The following is a 16,642-nucleotide window of genomic DNA, read 5'->3' as shown; positions in this document are numbered from 1 at the left end:
TTGCCTTGATCAGCTTGTTTTGGGCAAGGAATCTCGTCCTACAACAGCAGGTGATGATCAAGACAAACATGATGTGAAGAATCGAGAGGCTCTCATGCTTATCAAACTCTCTGTCACAGATGATCAACTCCCACAGGTGCTTTCAGGTAAAACAGCAAAAGAGATCTGGGATCTTTTGAAGGATCTTCATGAAACGTCTGACAAGAGCCGAGCTTTCTTTCTGAAGAATATGTTGTTTTCTATCATGATGGATGAGAAGTCATCTATCCAGGCACATCTTACGAAGATCAAGGACATCCATGATTAGTTAGAAGCTATAGGCCGAACCATGGTGGAATAGGATATGGTAGTGATCACGTTGAAAAGCCTTCCCAGATCCTACGAGCATTTCATTGGTACGCTCAATATCTCCTCTACTAGTGTTGATTTGAAGTTTCCTGATCTTTGCAACAAGCTGCTCCAACAAGTTCGATGGAAGCAACAGTTTGGAAGCAGCGCTAGTTCATCCACTGAACAGGCTTTCACAGCCTCAACTTCGCATAAGTACAAGGGTAAAGCTCCATCCTTCCAATAGAAAGGACAAGGTCAAGGTCAACCTCAGCAGTCTTCCAAAAAGAAGAGCTCACAGTGTTCCTACTGTCATATATATGGCCATTTGGTGAAAGATTGCCGGAAATTGATAGTATCCCAGCAATCCAAACAGGGAGGGTCCAAGCAGATTCTGCCACGCATCCTGATCAGAACGAATATGCCTTCTATGCATTCATGGCCCAAACCTCCTCTGATGATGTTCAATCATCAGCCTGGTACATTGACTCTGGAGCCTCTCAACATTTCACACATCGTCGGGATTGGTTTACAGAGTACATGCCTTTGACTAATTCAGTGATCTTTGGTGGAGGTGAAGAGTATACTGTTGTCGGCAAGGGCAACGTTCGGATTTCATCTGGTGGGAGGGATTTAATATTCCTCAATATATACTTTGTACCTGGTATGAAGCTCAATCTAATGTCAGTCAGTCAAATTATGCAGCATTCACCACAGCTAGATGTCGTCTTCGGGTTGCACAAGTGCAGCATTGTTGACAGGGAGACTCGCACTATAGTTGCAGTTGGTATTGAGGATCATGGTCTTTATAGACTTGTTGATTCTACTGGTTCTCAGGAGCTCACCATGGCAGCTAGGAGTACTTCCATCAGCACTCTTTGGCATCAGCGATATGGGCATCTCAATGTCCACTATCTCTCTCAGTTGGTTCGAGAGGATCTAGTCATAGGATTACCTGAGATTCAAACTCAGAATCATGGAGTTTGCGGAGCGTGTCAAGCTGGAAAGCAGCATAGGACTCCGTTTTCAGATGGAGATGCTTGGAGAGCATCCAAGGTCTTGCAACACATTCATGCAGACATCTGTGGTTCCATGAACACTCCATCAGTCACTGGATGCAGGTATTTTCTATTATTTGATGATGATTTCAGCAAACGCATGTGGGTTTATTTTCTTAAGCAGAAATCAGAGGTGTTCACCATGTTTCAAACGTTTAAGGCCTTAGTGGAAAAAGAGTCTAGCTGTCAGATAGTCACTCTTCGGTCCGACAATGGAGGGGAATTTTGTTCTACAGAGTTCACCAACTTTTGTGCATCACATGGCATTAAGCATCAGCTTACCACACCTTACACACCATAGCAGAACGGTGTTGTTGAGCGCAGGAACTGTACAGTCACTGAGATGGCTCGATCTATGTTGGAGCATAGAAATGTTCCAAAACACTTTTGGGCGGAAGCGGTCTTCACTGCAATCTACCTTCTGAACCGGTCTCCCACAAAGGTCATTAAGAAGATGACTCCAGTGGAAGCTTGGTCTGGCAGGAAGCCCAAAATCAGTCATTTGAAAGTTTTTGGCTCTACAGCTTATGTTTGGATTCTAGATGCCACGCGCACCAAACTAGATCCAAAGAGTCAGAAATTGATGTTCATCGGCTACAGTGACAACCACAAGGCATATCGGTTGGTTGATATAGACACTAATCACCTCATATTCAGTCGAGATGTAGTATTTGATGAAGAAAGAGGGCCTTTTCAGCCTTCCTCTCCTGATTTGAGCATTGAGGATCACCCTCCAAAGGCTGTAAGTATGGGTTTTCGTCTTCCCTTAGCTCCACTTGATGGGAGGGATTTAGTTGACTTTGAAGTTGTGGGGTCTCCCAGGCATGACATTGCACCCCCTGACTTTCCTCAAGATCTTCACGATCCACATCCAGAGGAGCTTGCTCCAGATATTCCAGGCACTCTTCATCCTGCAGCAAATGTTGGTACTCCTACTCTTCGGCCTAAGTGGTGGGCCAAGACCATTGGTGATCTTCATAATGATGAGCTCATTGAGGGTAGATCCGTTAGAGCTAAGAGCCAACAACACACAATTAATTTTGCTCTTATGGCCAACATTCAAGTATTTATGAGCCTCAAACATATACAGAGGCTAAAAGGTGTACCTGAATGGGAAAAGGCTATGGTAGCGGAGCAACATAGTCTTCTGAAAAACAACACTTGGGTATTGTCTGATCTTCCTCCAGGAAAGAAGCCCATTGGCTGCAAATGGGTGTTTAAAGTCAAGTCAAGTATAAAGCTGATGGAAGTCTTGATAATTACAAGGCTCGGTTGGTGGCAAAAGGGTTTTCACAGAAGGAGGGCATCGACTATGAAGATGGATCAATGATACTGCAGTACATTCCTACAGAAGATCAGACTGCAGATATCCTCACCAAGTTCTTGAGCCCGGCAAATTTCTCAAATTTAGAGGGCAGCTTGGTGTGTGATAGATAGCATGACCATTAAAGGAGGGTATTAGAATATTTAATTATATTTTAGTCACCTATAATTAGTTCCTTGTTTACTGGTCATTTAGCTTTTTAGTTAATTAGCTTTTAAGCTTTATTTAGCATTTAGCTTTTTCTTTTTAGTTAATTAGCTTTTAAGCTTAATTTAGCTTTTAGCTCTTTAATCTTTTACTTTAACGTTATGTCCTAATTATAGAACATCGTCTTGTAACCTCTATATATACGTGTGTATATCGTTCAATGTAATCATTCATTCAATTTATTTTTCAGAAATGTCGCGCAGTAAAATCCCAAACATCACGCGGTAAAACACCAAACATCACGCAGCAAAAATACATCACGCAGTAAAACACCAAACATCACGCAGCAAAAATACATCACGTGGTAAAACATCACTTCCTGATTTTTGAGGAAAAAAACAAGCAAAACTGTTCAATGATTTTTTGTGGAGAAAAATCAAAAAAAACCAAAATATATTTTTTTAAAGGGAAAAATCATAAAAACCTGACGAATAATTTTTATGGAAAAAAAATTTAAAACCTAACAAATAATTATTTTTTTAGGGACAAAAAATTATAAAAAACCCAAACATAATTTTATTTCAAGGAAAAAAACTCGTCCAAAAAAAAACAATTCTGCCAAAAACCTGAATTGCAGAATATGCAGAACTTTACGTCGTACAACATCTACGATACCCTAGTCATAGGGTTAAACACGACAAACGCCATGAACACAGAAAGAGTATGGAAATGAAATCGTGCACGCAGAAAAAACAAGGAGAAAAGGGCACCAAAAACCTTGTCGAGCAAGCATGAAAACCAAAGGTCACACAAGACATGGCGCATAAACGAAATCTTGAACATGGGTCGAGCACAATCACAGAGGGCAAAACAAAGGTCGCACATGAGAAAATGGAATCCCGAAAAATAAAATCGCGAGAAAATCGCAAAATTGAAACTCGTTGAGTGGAATGCAAATGTGCGAAAATAAAACACATCGCCGCCGCCAAAAAATACTCCAACACAAGCAAAAACCGCTAACACCTCCTCACACAACCTCAGAAAGGCGACCACAAGCTGAAAAAATCAGAAGTTGCAGCCACGAAAAAATACAAATTGTGCGCCCTAGCCGAAATTTTCGCACCTAGCACAGAAGAACACGGCTCGAAAAAAACACAGAATTAAAAAAAAAAATCCACAAACCGGGAAACACAATTTTCAAACACTCGAAAATTGCTGCCACGAAAAATAAATTCGCATTGCAAACCCTCGAACAAATCCACCTCCAAAAAATCCCAACAAATTTTTTTCATAAATATCTAGAAATAAATTCCAGGTATAGGCTTATGAATTTTTATTAAAAAAATTGCAAAAGGGAAAAAAAATCCTCGATACTCTCGGCGTACTTTATATAGATTGAAGTTAAGATATATAAGCTAGTGGGATTTAGAATTTGAATATGTAAGAAAAATAAATTAAATAAAGAAACATTATGGATAGTTTTTAGTTCTATTATGGTGTTCAATTAGGTTTAGAAGTAAAGGTTGATTTTTTTAATGTTTAATTAGGTTTAGGTGTACACATTTATATGGGATATGGTTCAATTTGATTTATTCTTAGGATTAGGGTGTAACTTACTTTAGGTTTCTATAATTTAATAATATTTTTAGTGGCATGTTTTTTATTAGGTGTAAAATTAGAGTTAGGTTTGGTAATAAAATAATTTAAATATAATTAGTAATGGTTGTGATTGAATTGGTTTACTTTGGATCATGTTTAGGGGTATTGTTAAGGTACGGGTTAAATTTGGTAAATGTTTTAATATTATAGTACAATTTAATTTAGAGTCAAATAGTTTGAGCTTTCGTAGTAAGCAATTCAAAGCAATAACAGACATCTGCTGAAATCAGAAAAGAGCATTGAAATATCTACTAATGTTTTTCAAAAAAGTTAGGGAGGGGAAAAAATGTTTCGCACCTGATATCATGTAGTTTGAAGATTTTTAATGTTGCTTGCTTCAGCAATATAATGCAAGTTCGAAACTTTATCCATATGGTAATGGTTTTGCATAATCTTGTTCAGTTAGATAACTAATTAAGATGAGATCAGCATAACAACGAAGGTAAAAATTTATCAGCTTCCTTTTTATGAGTGCACTTTGGAATGTCGTCGCCTTTATTCGCGGAGTTTAATATTATAATTTACAATGTGCATTCCCCTTTTTAACAGACGGCTATGATTTCAAAATGAAATCGATATTGCTGACAGAGTTTTTATTGACACAGATGCCTCTGATTGCAGATTTACGCCTCTCAGCATAAAAAATTTGCCAAATCCTAAAAAAGCCCATCGACTCGCTCTGATACCATGAAAAAAATTGATTGCTCAAAATAATCTGATCATCTTGAATTAACTAATAACGAATATACAAGAGTATATAAAGGAATTACAAGACGGTGTTCTAAAAAAACGAGTCGTTAAACTAAAGCTTAAAACACTAAATAAAGCTAAAAAGCAAACTATGCGTTCTTATAAAAGAAGCAATAGTTGACTAATGACTAACTAAATGACCATTAATAGAACCACAAAAGAAGGTAACTGACTAAAAACATTAATTATTGTAATATTTTGCCCATAGCCCTCAAAGATTTTTTTGCCCCTCTGTCATTCATACAATAATATGGTCTCGTCATAAACGTAGGTCGAAAAAAATTGCTATACAATCATTTTTTAAATCAATTTTTTATTTAAAATAAATATATAAAAATATTCAAAAAAAATAATTAAAATTGAAAACAAAGGTTTCATTCTTTCATAGGCAAGGCGTACCTACACAAGCACGTTGAGTACGACGGTACCACCCCTTGCGCATATTCTGTTCAGGTGATCAGCAAGGGAATATCTTGTCATGAGGTAGCATATTTTGTCTACCTATCTATGCTAACATCAACTAGTCAACCCGCCTTTTGCTAGCCCCCTCACAAATGCAATTTTTGTTTTTGCACTCCAACTTCAAATGAGCAAATTTTTTATTTCGGGTAGAATTTTATGCTCTTCGCAGTGGTGCAATCAATTTTTTATTTTGGTGCCTAGTTTTCCCAAAAAATTGCATATTCTCGGGTGGTTCTAAGCAGTTCAAGTTTTGGGATTTGGGAAATCTCAAGGCTCTGTTCTCACTCCTACAATAACATTTTTTGTTCTTTTTTTTTAAAGTGCATATTTTTCCTATACTTTGCAATGGCGTGATCGGATTGATCTCATTCTGTGTAAAAATTGTACTTTGAGCATGTAGCCAAATTTGGCATCTACATGTACCAAGATCATGATTGATTTGTTGTTTTTAGCATCTAGCACTTGTTCTTGATTGAGTAATTTGACAAGGTAATCTTGTGGTAGCTGATTGCATTCTTTTTGTTTGTTGTGTGTTCATGCAATGGGAAAATCTCAAATTGAACTCCTACCTCCATATAATTATGCATCATGTAGAAAATCAATATGGAATTATATCAAGGGAAAGGGTTATCTTGGCTATCTAAAGGAAACAATTTTTCAACACCTAAGGAGGTTTGAGAGACTTTTGAAAAATTGTATGCTAAAATTGATAAGATTAGGGGATATTAGATTGACAATGATTTGATGAATCTTGATCTAATGGGTTTTGACCACATCCATAACTAGATCTCTAAAATCAAACAATTAAGAACACAACTAAATATTGCAACATTAATTACGAGGATTTACAATTGATTAATATGTTATCAAAGATTGGTCCTGCATATTAAGTGTTTGTTTTTGGTTATCTATGGGAGCATCATATGTTCATCCTAAGTTTGTTGATTATACAAATCTTCTGATCCAAGAGGAATCTAAGTCAATTCAAATGGGTCTAATCAAGTCTTTAAACCACAAGCATTGGTAGCTAATGAGCCTAAGTTACAAAATGAATCAAGGAATTTTGATAAGAAACAAAAGATGAAAAAGAATAAGCTACACAAAGAATATGAATCCTCACCCTCCCAAAAAAAATCAACTAAGAAGGAGAAGCCTAAGTGTGCATATTGCAAGCAAGCAAGCCATGATGAACACCAATTTATTCAAAACAAATTTATGAGTTTAAGCATCTTCTTAAGAAGAATCAAACCAATTTACCTTCAATAATGTCAAGGGGTTCATCTTCTTCATCCAAGTCAAAGAGCCATAAGGGGCAAGCACTGGTTCTTGTTGCAGATTCTGATTAAGAGAGGTAGATACTTGAATTAGTAGCTTCACATCATATGGCTTCATCACAAAGTGTGTTCTCTTCATTCAGGTCTTATTCCTCACCACATATCTCGATGGCAAACAACACATATGTGTGTTTATGGGAAGGGGTCTACTGAGATGGATGACAAAGCATTCAATGATGTTCTTTGTGTGCCTTCATTGTCAATCAATATGCTTTCCATCTATCAAGTCACATGTGAAGGAGTAGGAAAGATTATTGAGTTCACATCAAATTCTGTCAATATTCAAGATCTGCATAAAAGAGATATAGTTGCACTTTGGTAGGTTCATTACCAATTTCCAATCTACACCTCACATTTTGCTCCTATTGGTCCTTAGATTGATGTACAAACTATGGCGTCTAGTGTGGACACACTTCAAGAGATCCATTATGGCCATTTGAATCTTGGAGTTCTTTCATCTATTGAGGTCCTAGAGACATTGTCAATATTCAATCACCGTCATTTATTGTTGCTTCTTATGACACTTGTTGATTCAATGTAGAAAGACTCAAATTGTCTTCCAGATATGGCTACTTGAGATGATCACTTGATAGAAATTGCAAGTCTGTTTATAGAGTCCCACATTTCAGATTTAGGAGACACTATTGATTGCATTCACCGTCTCTTTGTTGGAGATGATCCTTCTTAAATTGTTGTTAAGGAACACTCTAACCCTCTTTTTCATTCTCTATATGATCGTTACTCACAATTTGACATGAGTGTGGATACTTTTGAGCAACATTTGGAGGTTTTTTTATCTTCAAAAGAGGTACCTTTGTCTTTGGATGATGTTTGACATCAATTGCTATGAGATTCTAGATTGTCATTTTCATCAATGTGGCCTAGAAGGCCTAATTGGATGGTGACAACTTTTGGCATCAACATGGAGACACTTGGGCAAAGTTCAAAGATATTACACAACATCCTTCTTCCCTCATCTTCCTTTCAGAAATGGGAAGACATCCTCCATACCATCTTGGTTTTGTTGGAAGGAATGTTGTTCAACAACAATGGATCATCTTTAACATTCAGCATTGAGCATCTACAATCATTGTAGGAGACTACATTGAGGGGGAGGAGGGGACTTTTTCCTCTCTTCTCTCCCAAAGGGGAGACTTTCTCCTCACATGGGGTTTTGTGCATCACATTGTTCATTCAGAGTATTTTGTTTTCATCTTTCTTTTGGGGAGAAGTTTTGTCCCACTAAATTTTCTCCTTTTCCCCGTTTGTGAAAGATTGCATTTGTACATGGGTATCTAACATGGTCTAGTAGTTGGGACTCAACTTGCATTGTTTGCATTTGTAAACATTAAAGGGGGATGTTGGTATGATAGGGGTTTTTTACCTAGCTAATTCATCACCTAGGTCATCTTCACACATGTTAATTAAGTTTACTTAAGATACAAATAAGATAGTTATCACTTTATGTCCCAAGTCAAGAGATTTAGTCACATGTCATAATCTTATGCAGTCTTATGTCCACCTTGGCCTATATAACCAAGGGATCTTCTTTGTAATCTCAATCCGTTTCAATCTATCATTTGATAGGATAGCATTATTCTTTCATAGTTGATCTCTCTTGTGCTTTCATCAAGTGCCTAGATCTTGGGTGGCTATAATCTTCAGCCAAATCTTGCATGTTATAGTACATTCTATACCAACTCTTACAATGTGAATCAATGAAATACATCAATCACCAATGCCAGGTATTTTCTCTTGTTTGCAGATGATTTCAAAAAGAAAATGTGACTGTTTTTGCTAAAAGCAAAATCAGAAGTGTTTAACGAAATTCAAAAGTTCAAGTCATTAGTAGAAAAAGAGTTTGGTTTTTCAATAATAATGGAGGTGATTTTTGTTCAAATGAATTCAAGGACTTTTGTGCTAAATGTGATATCAAACGTCAATTCACAGCACCCAACACTCCATAACAAAATGGTGTAGTTAAGAGAAGGAATTGTAAAACCACAAAGATGGCTCAATGTATGTTGGAGAACAAGAGCACTCCCAAGACAATTTGCGATGAAGCAATTTACATTGCAGTTTATCTTCGATAAAAGCAACGAAGGGTTTGACCCCAAAGTAAGCTTGGTCTAGGAGGAAACCAAAGGTCGGTCATCTAAAGATTTTTGGTTCTACTGCATATGTTTGGATTCCAAACACAAAGAGAAACAAGTTGGATTCAAAGGGTCAAAATTTAATGCTCACAAGGTACAATGACAAACATAAAGCATACAAGTTGATTCATGAAGAAATAACCACTTGACATTCAACCCAAATTTTGTGATCGATGAAAAAGTTGGGCGTTTTCAGCTCTCTTTTGAGAACAAAATTACAAATTCAAGTGTTCATCTTCCACTAGCTCCACTAGAAGGGAGATGATTAAGATCAAGAATGTCATTCTAAACATGTGGAATCTCCCAGGCAAGTAACAATACCACTGGATTTTCTTCAAGATAACTTCGATCAGCATCCAAATGATATACAATACAAAGCAACCAAAGTCATAATGGCAACATTGATTTAGATGGAGAGGTTTCTACAAAGATACCTAATTGGAAGGAAAAAATTGTTAGTGATGTTTGGTATCATGAAATGATCAAGGGTAGATCATCCAAAGGCAAAAGCAAGCCAAACACAATTAACTTTGCCTTTATAGCTACCATTTAGGGTCTTATGAACCTCAAGATTTTGTAGAGGCAAAAGGCAAACTTCAATGGGAAAAAGCCATGAAAACTGAACGTCAACATCTTATGAAGAATAACACTTGGTTTTTCAAATCTTCCACTAGGGAAGAAACCCATTGGTTGCAAATGGATGTACAAGGTTAGGTACAAAACTAATGGTACACTTGACAAGTGCAAAGCACGGTTGGTTGCTAAAGGGTTCTCGCAGAGAGAAGGTTTTGATTATGTGGAGACCTTTGCTCCTATGGCAAAGATGAGCACCATTTGTCTAGTTCTGGCCATGGCAGCACATTATGGTTAGAAAGTCCATCAAATGGATGTGAAAAGTACCTGCCTCAATGGTGAGTTGGACAAAGAAGTGTACATGACTCAGCCTCGGGGATTTCATGCTGTAAAAAAAAGCATGAAGTATGCTGATTGAAAAAAGCTCTTTATGGCTTGAAGCAAGCACTCAAGGCAACATGCATAAAAATTGATTGTGAGGAGACCTTTACTCCTATAGCAATGATGAGAACCATCTGTCTAGTTCTAGCCAGGGCAGCACAATATGGTTAGAAAGTCCATCGAATGGATGTTGGACATTTTTTTGTCATTGATGTCCGAATTTGGATAGATGCTTCATGGTCTTTTTATCAAATTGATTTTGGTTAAACAGCTTGAGCTGCCTGCTTGGCTGTTTACTTCAGCTGTATGTGTGTATGATTCAGCAAGTTGTGCTAGCCCGTTTTCTGGTAAGCTGCTTCATCAGTTCAAGTGCTGCCACGCTGCTCTTTGACCTGTGTTCTGTCAGAAATTAAAATTGACGCATCCAAGGGTGGTGTGTTTTTCTATCCTCAACGCATATTCATATTTTGTTAAGGACTTTATAAATGGTGCCAGAGATATCCTTTTTGAAGAAATTGTGGATTCTGTTCGTGAAGAATTATGACTTTCTATGCATGCCGTCCTTGGTAAAATCGAATCTTTTCATTCCAAAATAATGCGTTATGGTTGTGCATGGTCATGGACAATTTTTCTTCCAAATTAAATAGGTGTCTGGTGGAGCTCTGTATTTCCTTTCGATTTCTTTTGAAATCAAATTTAGGAAGTTTGTGTGTGGCAGCTAATTCAGATAAGACCAGCAGTTTTTCAGGGTAACGGCTTCTAAATTAATATCGAGCTCTCAATAATAGGTTCGTTTTTTATTGTCCATGGCATAAGGGTGCTGAGTGTATAAAGTCAAGCTGTGCTTCCCTGAATAGAGGTTGTGCATGTTTATCATAAACTGAGTTTTTCGATTTGTAACGTGTCGATTTGTAACGTGCCTTTCAGCAGAGGTATTTTTGGCATTCCGTCTCTATTGTTAACCACGAATTATAAGCTTGAAGTTGTGGGAATATTTCTTGAAGGCTGCGGTGAAATAAAAATAGGTGGTGTTTGTAATTAAATGTATTGGATGGTTGCATAGTTTCCAGAATATGCGTATGGTTCTGTGTGATACAGGGAGTGGAGTTCAAAATTTTGTCAGTCGCTATTATTTCTGTAGGTGCGTGGTTTCTGAAGGTGTTTGTGGCTGCAGAGATTTTCAGATATGTTTTGTCTTGGAGAGCATGCATATATCTCTTAACAACGCATTGAGTATGTGGAAATTAATTCTTGCAGGAATCGTGAAATTCGCATGCTATGCCTTTTTAAGTTTTTCAATTCCTTTTGTGCCATATTTTTGGCTAGAATTAATGCCACTATTTTGAACGGCAGTTATGTTTTTGGCAGTATGGTGAAATGTTTTGGTGTGCAGGGAGCTATTGTTTCTTTTAAAAAACAGAAGGAAGCAATCAAGTTTTCTCAGTTGAGTTTTAAGAAGTAAACAAAAATTATCTTTGGCTAAGTCGAGAAGTTAGGCAGAATATATAGCTGCCAAAATTATTTTTCTCAAAAGAGGCAATGAGCTCTGGTGTGTGGCAGTGTGAATTAGCTGTTGCTGAAGGTTGTTGTGAAGCTGAGAAACGAAAGATCCTTTTGAAGCTGTGCACTGAATGCAAAGATTGGCTCAGCTCCATAGAGAAAAGATTATTCACAGATATTTGCTTCAGTCTCTTTAGCTGAGTCATTTTAAGGATTGCGAAGGAATTTACATATATATCTATAAGGAGAGCTTAGCTGTGGAAGGATTAAGAATTTTCGAAAGTGAGAGTCGGTATCTCTGTGTTAATGTATTGAAGGAGCTGTGAGTTCCTTGGTTTACATTTGAGTTGGTAGATTTATGTGTATGAGGTTGGAGCCTCTTGTTATTCTCAGTTGGTGCTGAGTGGAGAGTTGGTGCTCTCTGTTAATTGTTGTCCTGTAATCTGGGTTGGTGCCCCCTTCTGAAGTTTATAATAGATTTTTGATGCGGTGGATTTTTACCCAAAAGGGTTTTCCACAAGAAATTCTGGTGTCTTGCTCTCACTAATTTGTCTCGCACGACTTATGATTGTCTTTTGTAGTTTCAAGTTGTAAATTTTCTACAATACGGATTCACACCCCCACCTCTCAGTATTGTCTATATACTTTTCAATGGATGTGAAGAGTACCTTCCTCAATGGTGACTTAGACAAAGAAGCATACATGACTCATGTTGATTTTACCACAGGTATTGATTCTTTCTTTTATTGCTGCGTATGGGTGCCCATCTACATATTGTCCATTAATTGATTGTATGTGTTCATCACTTCAATTATATATATATTGGTGGTGTCCCTTCACTAAGGATCACCACTCTTGGTCCAATAATTATATTATATTATTATATAATATAATTCTATAATTATATTATAATAATATAATATGATCTCAATAATAATTATTAATATAATTATTATATCATAATAATTATATTATCACAAATATTATCCCAATAAAATATAATAATTATATTATCAATGCCTATCAATATAATTATTATATCATAATAATTATCACAACCATTATGTTATCTATGCCAGCTTGTAGGAATCTGATCAACACTCCATCTTAGCCGATTAGGTCAATTACACATTTGTCTTCCACAGACTGGAAGTGATAACCGACGCTGCCAATCTTCAACACTCCCTCTCAGCTAGGGAGGATACTTCCAGCTGCACAAAACATATCACCTCATAGTGAAGTTAACCACAATGGCTACATCCATATGTGGAAAGGAAAGATATCACCTCACTGTGATATCAACCATCATGACTCATTCATAGACATCACCTCACGTGATATCAACCATTATGGCTTATCCATAGATATCACTTCCCATGACATCCACCATTATGGTTTATCCATAGATATCACCTCACGTGATATCCACCATTATGGCTTATACATAGATATCTCCTCACGTAATATCCACAATTATGGCTTATCCATAGATATCACCTCACGAGATATCAACAATTATTGTGAGATCGTCGCCTCACAATGATGGTAAGATGCACAAGTGTTCATCATTGTGAGATCGTCACCTCACAATAATATTTACCATGGCTCATCCAGAGGGTAAACACACAAGTACAAGAAAATCACCACGGACTCTCTCACGTGGTGTTGACATGACATCCACCATGAACTATATCAGAGGGTGGAGATAAGGGCTTACACCTCAAGTCTCTTTGAAGGAGAAATGCATTCACAATAGTTTACACTTTAAAATTCTCTTTCAAAGAGAAGAATGCATTAGTATAAAATATAAAAATAAATTAATGATGTTGAGACTCAAATCTCACCTAGGGCTTCATTCTTCACCATACCAAGCTTATCTCGAAAGTACACAAACTTTATCCTGGAGAGAGGCTTGGTGAGAATGTCTGATGTTTGCTCATTAGTGCTAATGTACCTCAGCTGAACAGCATTCCTTTGCACCATATCTCTAATATAGTGATATTGGATTTCCACATGATTTGTCCTATTCTGAAATACAAGGTTGGAGTTTGCATCACACTTGGTGAGTCCCAAGCTCACCAAGTATCCATCTATTCAAGAATATCACGACCTAGGAGTCAACATAAAGGCCTTCCAACCTACATACATGGAACTCCATCCAATGAATCATAATCCTTTGACTGATCACTACAGAAACCATCTAGACATGGTCCACTCCCTCTGAACCAATATGACCAAGATCCTCGGATGTCAACCAAAGCACATCCTCTTAGCTGCTCCCTCTGAAGCTGAAATGTCAGGCTCCCTCTGAATGTTAATTCTTCCTCTTCGAAGAAACGTCTCCAACCACCAACTCAATCCCATGACAGCAGTTATCAAGTTCTTCCTTCCTTGAATGCAATCTTCATCCTAACAGCATTCAGAGAATTAATAATGGTCCAAGACTATCTCGAAGAGAAATATAAATGTTGGAATCATACATGGTTCCCTATAACATGAATTAATAAATATATGAAAAAATTCATGAACATTATTCAACCATGAAAACTTATCTCTTAATTGGTTAGTCTTCCTCACAATCCACCAACGTTCTTTTCTAAACTCGCTCAGCATTGAAATTTCTATCCTTTTGAAACGATCACACTAAATCATCCTATGAGAAGGAATCTAATAACATGTGTATCTGCGTGTATACTTAATATGTTTCCAGCATGTCTACTCCATGTCTGCCCATGATTACTTCATGCTCAACAATCATAAAAGTGCTCAGTATAAGACCTCTTGATGCTTATTGTAAAATATTAGCAAGGCACTAGTCACAGTCTTTAAATAATGCAAGTAGCAGTCTATAATGACAGTGTAATTTATGAAGTCTAGTTCGCTGAATGTGCCTCAGGGATTTTATCAACCACTAACTGTTCAATCATATACATTTTTTCTTTTTTTTCCACTGAGATGGGATTGATGTTTCTTATTTGCTATAATTTCTTACAAAGGGTTCATAACAGCAATGGTATTTATACATAAAATATATCAACCGATCTATAAGCAGAAATCAGGATTTATGGCGTCATTACAATCTGCAGGGAAAAGATTTATTTGTCTGACTTGTACATCGCAGCAATCCTTTTGTCATCCAGCCTGTATTCAAGACAATCCCCATCAATGCCCAAACTGCTAACTACATTGAGATACGTTTCCTACGCTCAGGATATAAAACTGCATAAGTAGTTATCAGCTATGTTGCTTTATATTCTTCCACACAGAATATTACTCCGGAATATGGGGTTGCAACCAGATATATTTTACACAGCCTCACTCAAGAATTCTTGACCCCATAGATGCTGCAGCTTCAGACACAAATATTGACTTCACTTGCCAAATATCATACAATTTAGTGATTGATACTGAAATCACCTTGGAGTATAACTCCTGTCAACCCTTCTATTCCTGCGTTTCCCTTGTGGTACACTTGTAACAGCTAAGTATAAATGATTTGATAATCGTGATTACTCCATATAGTCAACTTGATGATGTCTTTATTCATCACGATATCGGGAGTATTTTTCCTTCACCAACAGTGGTCGGCATTTACTCACCAATAGCAATCTCCAGACAAGCATTTGATCTGCACTTTGGAATATTAACTTTCAAATAAAGCTCCTGCATTCCGGTATTGTTTGGTATCATAAACTTATGTCCAAAAATATGAATAGCGCTACCTCCGACAATATTCATAGGAGTATTAACTGAATGACTTTGTGATTTTACTCCAATAATTTGCTGTGACGTCGAATGATCATATGGGACCACTGATCGCCTTCTCCCTTAATGAAGATCGGTTGGAGGATTGAATCACCGCCAACATATGAACCCAGAGATCAACTTCATGATTTTGCCATGCCTTTCCCGGGTTTCATACCCGCTCTGATAACATGTTGATTTTACCACAGGTATTGATTCTTTATTTTATTGCTGCATATGGCTGCCCATCTACATATTGTCCATTAATTGATTGTATGTGTTTAATATCAAAATGATAAAATATTCAAGTATCATTGTTTCAACTTTCAACAATTTAAAGTTTGATCATCAAATGGATTCTCTAATTCATCATCCTCATTCTCCTCCTCCTCATCACTGACATTGACATTAGATGAATCAATGCCAATGCCACTTGCACTTGCACTTTAAGTTTGCTCGCTATCTGAGTCATCAAATGCAACAAGCTGAAAAGTGAAAACATCCAAATTAGTATGTTCTGGCTCTATATCCCACATCTTCGTTTCCCCTTGCTTGTAGTCATGTTGCTTGTGTGAAATGAGCCAAGTTAATGTTTTAAAACTCACTTTTAGGGTTATATTTTAATTTTTTATGTGGTGGAATTCAAAAAAAAAAAACCTTTTTTGGGCTGTCAGACCCCTGGGTTCGACCTGGGTACTCTTGGGTTTGACCTGGTCCGAACCAAGCCTGTGAATCACGAACCCTGTCCGGACCACAGGCGAACCGGACCAATACCAGGGATCTAGGGGGCGGAACCCGGTAACTCAGTATTATTATATTATAATAATATAATATAATCTCAATAATAATAATAATATTATTAATATAATTATTATGATATAATAATTATATTATCACAAATATTATCCCAATAAAATATAATAATTATATTATATATGCCTATCAATATAATTATTATATCACAATAATTATCACAACCTTTATGTTATCTATGTCGACCTGTAGGAATCTGATCAACACTCTATCTTAGCCAATTAGGTCGATTAGGCCACTTACACATTTGTCTTCCTCAGACTGGAAGTGATAACCGACGCTGCCAATCTTAAACAACTCAGCCTCATGGGTTTCATGTTGGAGAAAACAAGCATCAGGTATGCTGATTGACAAAAGCTCTTTATGGCTTGAAACAAGCACTCAAGGCAACAAACAGAAAAATTGACAAATATTTCA

The 16,642-nt window shown here is 36.9% G+C and overlaps 1 protein-coding gene across 2 annotated transcripts in view; it reads right to left on the bottom strand.

The window, feature by feature from the left end:
* LOC131051224 (protein ESSENTIAL FOR POTEXVIRUS ACCUMULATION 1) overlaps nucleotides 1–16,642 on the bottom strand; it is a 44,758-nt gene that overhangs the window by 12,389 nt on the left and 15,727 nt on the right. The gene's annotated exons all lie outside the window — the stretch shown is intronic.

The sequence above is a fragment of the Cryptomeria japonica genome, chromosome 6 (assembly GCF_030272615.1).
Source record: "Cryptomeria japonica chromosome 6, Sugi_1.0, whole genome shotgun sequence".
Taxonomy (NCBI): domain Eukaryota; kingdom Viridiplantae; phylum Streptophyta; class Pinopsida; order Cupressales; family Cupressaceae; genus Cryptomeria; species Cryptomeria japonica.
The sequence above is the reverse complement of the archived record's forward strand: the minus strand, read 5'-3'. Positions and strand labels throughout refer to the sequence as shown.